Below are 8,696 nucleotides of genomic sequence, written 5' to 3' on the forward strand. Positions count from 1 at the left end.
ACTACCCAATTTCCTCTCTCCACTGCTTTTGTAAGCACCTTCGTTAGTTAGAACACTAGCTTCAGCTCCTTTAACCAAGCCTGAAAAATATAAAGGCTTAAACAAGAAAAGTCTGATTTGTATCTCACATAAAAACGTAAGAATAGGCAAGCAGGGTTCCATGGATACCTGACCCCACCTCCTTACATCTTCTTCTTCTCCCATTTTTAACATGAGGCTTCCTTTGCATGGTCTAAGATACATGTTGCAGCTCCTGCCATCACACCTGCCTTCTAACCAGAACGAGGGAGGGGGAAAGTGATGGGAATGCCTTTCCTTTTTAAGAGCAGGGCACAGAAGGCACATTACCACTTCAGTTAACATCCCGCTCAATGGAAAAAATAAAAACCTAAAAAAAAAAAAAAAAAAACCCACTGGCCAGAGCTTTGCCATGCCTAGCTCCAATGGAAGCTGGGAAATGTCCTCTCCAGCTGCAGCTTTGTGGCCTACTAAAACTCAGAGATTCTACTACAAAAGAGGATGGGGATAGTATATATACACTGGTGGATGTGTGGATCCCTCTCACATCCAGTTTCAAAAGAAATTCTTTTACTTTCCAATATCTCACTACTGCCACTGCCTTGTTAATAGATATTTATTCCTTTCATGTGACTGTACACAGAATGGTTTCTGATCCTGTAATCTGTGTGGGATGGGAAATAATGCATTCATCAAACCAGTGGCTATACAGTATATTCCTAAGGCAGTAGTAATTCACTCAAAGCGGATTAACTCTAACATTGACCCAGTAGCTACGATCAGGGACACCACTTGGTTGAGCTCGGGATAGTCTGTTTACAGTCATCTCCTGGGATCCATTCTGTTGCTTGAGAAGCCAGACAAGTGAAACAAATGGAGCTATGATAGACACCACCACCAGAGACCACCACCCTAGCCCCCCTTAGATCTGAGGTCAGGAAAATTACTCTGCAAAAGGCCAGATAATATTTCCAGCTTTGCAGGCCATGAGGTTTCTGTTGCAACCAGTGGACTCATTGTAAACTAAAGCTTGGACAGAAATCTTTTTTTTTTTTTTTTTTGGTCTTTTTAGGGCTGCACTCCCAGCATATGGAATTTCCCAGGCTAGAGGTTGAATTGGAGCTCTAGCTGCTGGCCTACACTACAGCCACAGCAACACAGGATGCTAGCCGCACCTGTGACCTATACCACAGCTCATTGGCAATGCCAGATCCTTTAATCCACTGAGTGAGGTCAGAGATCAAACCCACGTTCTCATGGATACTAGTTAGGCTTGCTACTACTGAGCCACAATAGGAACTCCCAGAAATCCAATTTTTAACTGCCCTTCGTATGTTCCCACTCTGAGGGGCCCTGATGATGTGTTAGGTTTCCCGGTTTCAGTGGCAACTTAAGGCCCAGTGCCCAGCTGTTTCTAAAATGTATACACACACAATGTATAAAATGTAATATATGTATATAATATATGTATACACAATCTTTTTCTCATACTATCTTCCATTATGTTCTATCAGAGAAGATTGGATATAGTTCCCTGTGCTGTACCGTAGGGCCTCATTGCTTATCCGTTCTAAATGTATTGGCCGCCATTATGATCTTGTCAGTCATTATAACAATTGAAATACCCCTGGCTTCTGGAAGTTAAGTGCCTCCACCCAGCCTCTGGTGTTTCAGGGTCCAATCATCTCCTTTGCTATCAGTAAGACAAGGTTGATAACGGCCTGAAGAGGAACATTACCAATCTACTATTTAGTGATGCTGATGCTCATCTCACCAGCACATTCCTTATGGCCTTGGTAAATGTGAATCTTCTGGGCTTTCTCATGTAAGCACCTTCGTTAGTTAGAACACTAGCTTCAGTGTTTATCTCACAGTCTGCCAGCCATATATATATATCTCCGTACGAGCATGCCTATTTTCCTGAGCTTTTACTCCCCTCTCCAACATTTTGCCATGACAGTCCTAACATTTCAGATTTGCATAGCACAGGCCATCTGTCTTTGTTGGCATTTAACCATCTTTAAAATTCAGCCATTCTGACCATAAAGTCTTGGTCTTTGTCCTCAGCTTTATCTAGTCTCCCCTTGTAGAAAATGAGAGCATCTTTTGTATGCAACCTAAGAGGCCCCCTAAACCTCCCACATAACTTTTAATTTCTTATTATTCACTCTCAATTGTTCATCACACTTCTGCAGAGCTCAACGCTGCTTAGAAATAGTCATCCAATACCATTATTTTTATAGCTACTATATTCTCCAGACATCTCAAATACTTGACTCCTTTGGCCAATTCACCAAGAGTGAAAATTTTAACAAAATTTTACTACTACATTTTGCAAGGGGCTGTCTGTGTTCCATGTACCACAAATTAAAAGGGTTTTCATTTCCAGCCTATAGCAAGTGACTCAAACCAAAATCTTAACTTAGCATCTACTCTCTTGAACCACCCTTGGAACCAAAGGGTTATGTTTTCAGGAAGCAGAACCTGAGACAGAACTGGGGGTACAGGATATTAATTAGGAATGAAACAGTTAATAGGAAGGGAAAAGGAAGCGAGATTGGGAAGAATAAGAAGTTGAACTGTGATGCAGACACAAGAGAGCTTTGGCCAACCCATTGGAAAGTTCTAGAACAAATAGGCCTTTGTGAGTCCTGGATTGGGTCAAAATGACCAGACCTCACCATCACCAGAGGGAGAATGCCCTGGGAAGGGTACGACTTTGGAAAGACAGCTTTCTGCACCTGAGCAGATCCTGAGAGCTTCCAGTAGACTGCAGCTGTGTAGGAAGTCCTCTTTGAGGAAAATCTGGTGGTACATCTCTGTATCTAGCAATATTGATACACTTGCAGTTTTCTCCAATGGCTGAAACATTCTCATCCTTGTGCATTTTAACATGCTTTTTCCTCTTCCAGGCACACTCTTCTTTCTGGAAATCTCTGAAATTTCCAGGCTATGTTAGTTGCTCAGTTTTTAAAACCTGATCACATATTATTTATGCTATTATCATAGCCATTTTCAAGCTATATTGTAATAATTTGCTTATACTTTTTACCTAATATATCGTGAACTCCTTGAAGACATGGATTGTTTGTTTCCTTTTTGTATCTATTACCTAAAACAATGTGTTTCACATAAGATACATTAAATAAATATTTCCTAAATAAATGAGAAATCTTGTTTTTAGCTTATTCCTTCCTCTATCTCCTATATAAAAATTAGACCCCAAAAGATTCCTGAAATGACTCTTTCATTTTTCTTATTGCATTTTTAAACAATTTAAAGCCAATGACAGACTAAGTAGTAACATTGGAATCTATATACTCAGTTCAAACTACTTCCTCAAACCTTTCCTTCATATACCTTATTGCTTGATGGACAGGTTTTTTTCTGACTGTCTCAAAACACCTCAGGCTCAACATATCAACATGCCCTAAAAGGCATTCGTTATTTCCTATCCCCAAACCTGCTCTTTTATTTATATTCTCTGTCTTGCTCGATGGTATTACCTAATCATTCCAGATAGAAAACTGAAAGCCTTCCTAAACGCCTTTTACTTTAATTGTCCACAATCTCAATATCCTGATCACTTAACTTTCTAAATGATTTTAGCTATGTCTTCTCCTTTCTGACTTCTCCTTTTCCTAGTGCTTATAACCAATTCAAGTACTTCTCCAGTTTTCTGGACAAATTCTTATGTGATCTTCCTGTCTTCAGCCTGACTCCCTTAAAATCCATGCCTCACCTCATTTGCCCAAATATCATCATACTGAATGGTGGAAGACTCAAAGCTTTCCTTTTAAGATCAGAAACAAGGCAAGTATTCCTTTCCCATTACTGATTTTCAACATCATCCTGGAATTCCTAACTAAGGCAAGAAGGCAAGAAGAGGAAATAAAAGGCATACAAATTGGGTAAAAAAAGAAATAAAGCTGTCTTGGTCTTTGCAAATGACATAATTGTCTATATAGAAAATCTGAATGAATCAACCAAGAAACCTCTGGAACTAGTTGATGATTATAGCAAGATTGCAAAAGAAAAGGTTAATATACAAGAATCAATTCCTTTCCATTATACCAGCAATGGGCAAGTGGAATTTGAATTAAACATTTATTTCCATTTCCATCAACACCCCTCCAAATAAAATATTTTGGTAGAACTTTTAACAAAATATGTTCAAAGTAGATATGAAAAAAAATGTAAAACTCTGATGAAAGATATCAAAGAAGAAATGAATAAATGAAGAGGTATTTCATGTTCATGGAAGAAAAGACAATATTGTCAAGATGTCAGTTCTTCCCAGTTTGATCAATAGATTCAGTGGAATTCCAATCAAAATCTCAGCAAGTCATTTTGTGCTTGGTGAAAAAATTATTCTTAAGATTATATGGAGAGACAAAAGGCCTGAAATAACCAACATCAATGCTGAAGGAAAAGAACAAAGTCAGAAAACTGACACTATCCAATTTCAAGACTTACTGTAAAGCTACAATAATCAAGACAGTGTAATAAAACAAGAGAAGAAACAAATTGATGGGAACAGAATAGAGTCTAGAAATAGACCCACATAAATATAGTCAACTGATTTTTGACAGGAGCAAAAGCAATACTCTGGAGCAAAGGAAACCTTTTCAAAGGTAATGCTGGAATAACTGGACATCCACATGACAAAAATGGATTGAAATACAGACATTATACCCTTCACAAAAAATTAACTTAAAATGGATCAAAGACATAAGCATAAAATGCAAAAGTATAAAACTCTTAGAAAATAACACAGATGACGTGGATATGACTTTTAGATGACTTCTCACTTGTGATGGAGCATGATGGAGGATAATGTGAGAAGATGAATGTATATGAGTGTGTGTGTGTGTGTGTGTCTGTGTCTGTGTGTCTGTATGTGTGACTGTGTCACTTTGCTGACCAGTGGAAAATTGACAGAACACTGTGAACCAAGTGTAAGAGAAAAAATAAAAATTGTTCAAAAAATTTAAAAATAAAATATTAAAGATATAGCGTCAAAGGCATAATCCATAAAAGAAATAATTGAGAAACTGGATCTCATGAATATTAAAAACTTCTGTTCTACAGAAGATAGCATCAAGAGAAGGAGAAAATAATATGCAGTCTGGGAGAAAATATTTGCAAAGGACGCATCTGATAAGGATCTCTTAAAACTCAGCAATAATAAAATGAACAATTCAATTAAAAAACTGGCCAAAAACTTTTATGACACCTTACCAAAGAAGAAATATGCATGAAAAGTAAGCACATGAAAAGACGTTAAGGAATTGCAAATTTAAAAACAATGTGATATGCCTATCTCATTAGGGAATTATAAATTTAAAAACAATATGATATGCCTACACACCCATTAGAATAGTCAAAATCCAAAACACTGACAACACCAAAAGCTGGCAAGGATGTAGAGCTGTAGAAACTCATTTATTATTGATGCAGATGAAAAATAGCATAGCAACTTTAGAAGACAGTTCTGCAGTTTCTTACAAAACTAAACATACTCTTACCACACATTCCAGTAATTGAGCTCCTTGGTATTTGCCCAAATAGAAATGTATGTTCACACCAAAAAAACTTGCATAAGATATTTAGAGCAGCTGTATTGATAATTGCTAAAATTTGGAAGCCACCATGATGTCCTGCAGAAGGTGAGTAGATAAACAGCCAGACAAGAGCATATCATTCAGTGCTAAAAAGAAATGAACTATAAAACCATGAAAAGATATGGAGGAAAGGCAAAACTATGGAGACAGTAAAAAAATTAGTGGTTGCCAGTGATTAAGAGAGAGAAAGGGATGAATAGGTAGAGCACAGAGGATTTTTAGGGCAGTTAAAGTACTCTGTATCAATTTGTTAGTGTGATGTGTCACATTGATAGATATTGAACCAATTACTGAAAGAAATTGAAGATGACACACACAGATGAAAAGATATGCCAGGTTCATGGATTGAAAGAATTAATGCTTTTTTTGTTTTTTGGTTTTTTTTTTTGTCTTTTTAGGGCTACACCCATGGCATATGGAGGGTCCCAGACGAGGGGTCTAATCAGGGCTGTAGCTGCCAGTCTACACCACAGCCCCAGCAATGCCAGACCTGAGCCACATCCACAACCTATACCACAGCTCATGGCAACACTGGATCCTTAACCCACTCAGCAAGGCCAGGGATCAAATCCGCAACCTCAATGGTTCCTAATTGGATTCTTTTCTGCTGTGCCATGATGGGAACTCCCAAGAATTAATACTGTTAAAATGACTAAATGCCCCCAAGGCAGTCTATGGATTCAATGCAATCCCTATCGACATGCCAATAGCAGTTTTCATAATACTCAGACAAATAATTCAAAAATTTGTATGGAAACACAAAATCATAAATAGCCAAAAAATATCTTGCGAAGAATAACAAAGCTGGAAGTAGCATACTCCTTGATTTCAAACTGTACTACAAAGCTACAGTAATCATAACAGTATGGCATAGAAACAGCCATTTAGATCGATGGAACAAAATGGAAAGCCCAGAATTGAACCCACACTTGCATGAGCAATTAATCTATGACAAATTAGGCAAGAAAATATAATGAGGAAAAGATAGCATTTTCAATAACTGATGTTGGGAAAACTGGTCAGCTTCATGCAAAACAATCAAATTGGACTACTTTCTCACACCATGCACAAAAATAAATTAAAAATAGGTTGAAGACTTAAATGCAACACTCGAAACAGTAAAATTTTTTGAAGAAAACTTACCTCTTTGACATAGGTCTTAGTAAATTTTTTTTGGATATGTTGCCTCAAGAAGGGAATCAAATGAAAAATTAGTAAATGGGACTTCATTAAAGTAAAAAACTTTTTTTGCACAACAAAAGAAACTATCAACAAAACAAAAAGGCTACCTACTGGATGCAAAAGATATTTGCAAATGATATATCCAATAAGGATTAATATCCAAAATACTCAAAGAACTTAATTAGATATCTCAATAAGGATTTAACTTTATCTGTATTATTTCATTTGATCATCATGACAGCCCTTTGAAGTGTGTGCTAGTCCTATCTGAATTTCACAGGTGAACTCAACTCTGACTCAAAGAGGTTCTCTGCCTTTTTTAAGTTTACAAAAACAGGAGTTCCTGTTGTGGCACAGTGGAATTGAATCCAACTAGTAACCATGAGGTTGCCGGTTCGATCCCTATCCTTGCTCAGTGGGTTAAGGATCCAGTGTTGCCATGAGCTGTGATATAGGTCACAGATGTGGCTTAGATCCCGCATTGCTGTGGCTATGGCATAGGCCAGTGGCTACAGCTCTGATTCAACCCCTAGCCTGGGAAATCTCCATATACTGCAGGTGTGGCCCGAAAAAGACAAAAAGACCAAAACATAAAACAAAATAAAACCCACCACAATGAGATATCACTTTACATTTGTCAGAAAGGATTTTATCAAAAAGGTTGGCAAGGATGTGGAGAGAAAGAAACATTCTTGTACTGTTGGTGGGAATGTAAACTGGTGCAGTCACTGTCAAAAATAGTTTGGAAACTCCTGAAAATATCAAAACTAGAGTTACAATATAATACAGCAATTCTGTTCCTGAGTCTTTATCCAAGGAGAATGAAAACACTAATTAGAAAATATAGGGAGTCCCCATTGTGGTTCAGCATTAGTGGATTAGTATCCATGAGGACACAGGTTCGATTCCTGGGCTCACTTAGTGGGTTAAGCATCCAGCATTGCCCTGAGCTGTGGTGTAGGTCACAGACAAGGCTCAGATCCGGCATTGCTATGGCTGTGGTGTAGGCCAGCAGCTACAGCCCTGATTGGACCCCTAGTCTGGGAACTTTCCTATGCTGAGTGTGGCCCTAAAAACTAAAAAAAAAAAAAAAAAAAAAAAAACGAAAAAAACGAAAAGATATATGCAACCCTGTGTTCATTGTAGCAGGAAGCAACCTAAGTAGCTATCAACAGATGAATGGATAAAGATGTCTCTCTCTCTCTCTCTCTCTCTCTCTCTCTCTCTCTCACACACATAATATTAACCAGCCATAAAAAAGAATGGAATCTTTCCATCTGCAACAACATGGATGGACCTGAAGTTATTATGCTAAGTGAAATAAGTTAGATGGAGAAAGACAAAAACTGCATGATTTCTGGTACATAAATTTCAAGTTAAGTGTTTCTTACCATGATAAAGATTTTAAAAATTAAAAAATAATTAAGTAAATAAATAAGCCATTTAAATCTGATGACCTTCATGATTGTCTTTCATCTTTTGACTGGTATCCATAAAAACAAATTAGACATAAGAAAAAGCAAAAGAAGAACTTTATATAATACATTATAATAGCATATCACATACAAGGCCATCAGTTTGCATATTTAATTTATAAATATTCGGTTTAGTTTAAAAGTGTTTACTACAAAATATAGATATACCCTGTTTGAGTAAATGCTGACTAGACACAAAATTGATAGACATTTAATCAAGCCTGAGAAACATTACTTCTTTGGTAAAAAACAAGTTTCAGTTATATCATTTCTCCTTATGATACTTTTTCAGTTACATAATACACAGCAATATGAAGATTGGATTTTAGTATATATTAAGTATATGATTAATATTTAAAGATTTAAAATAATTATTTACCAATATATTATATCAGTG

This window comes from Phacochoerus africanus, chromosome 7, assembly GCF_016906955.1.
Source record: "Phacochoerus africanus isolate WHEZ1 chromosome 7, ROS_Pafr_v1, whole genome shotgun sequence".
In the NCBI taxonomy this organism is placed as follows: Eukaryota; Metazoa; Chordata; class Mammalia; order Artiodactyla; family Suidae; genus Phacochoerus; species Phacochoerus africanus.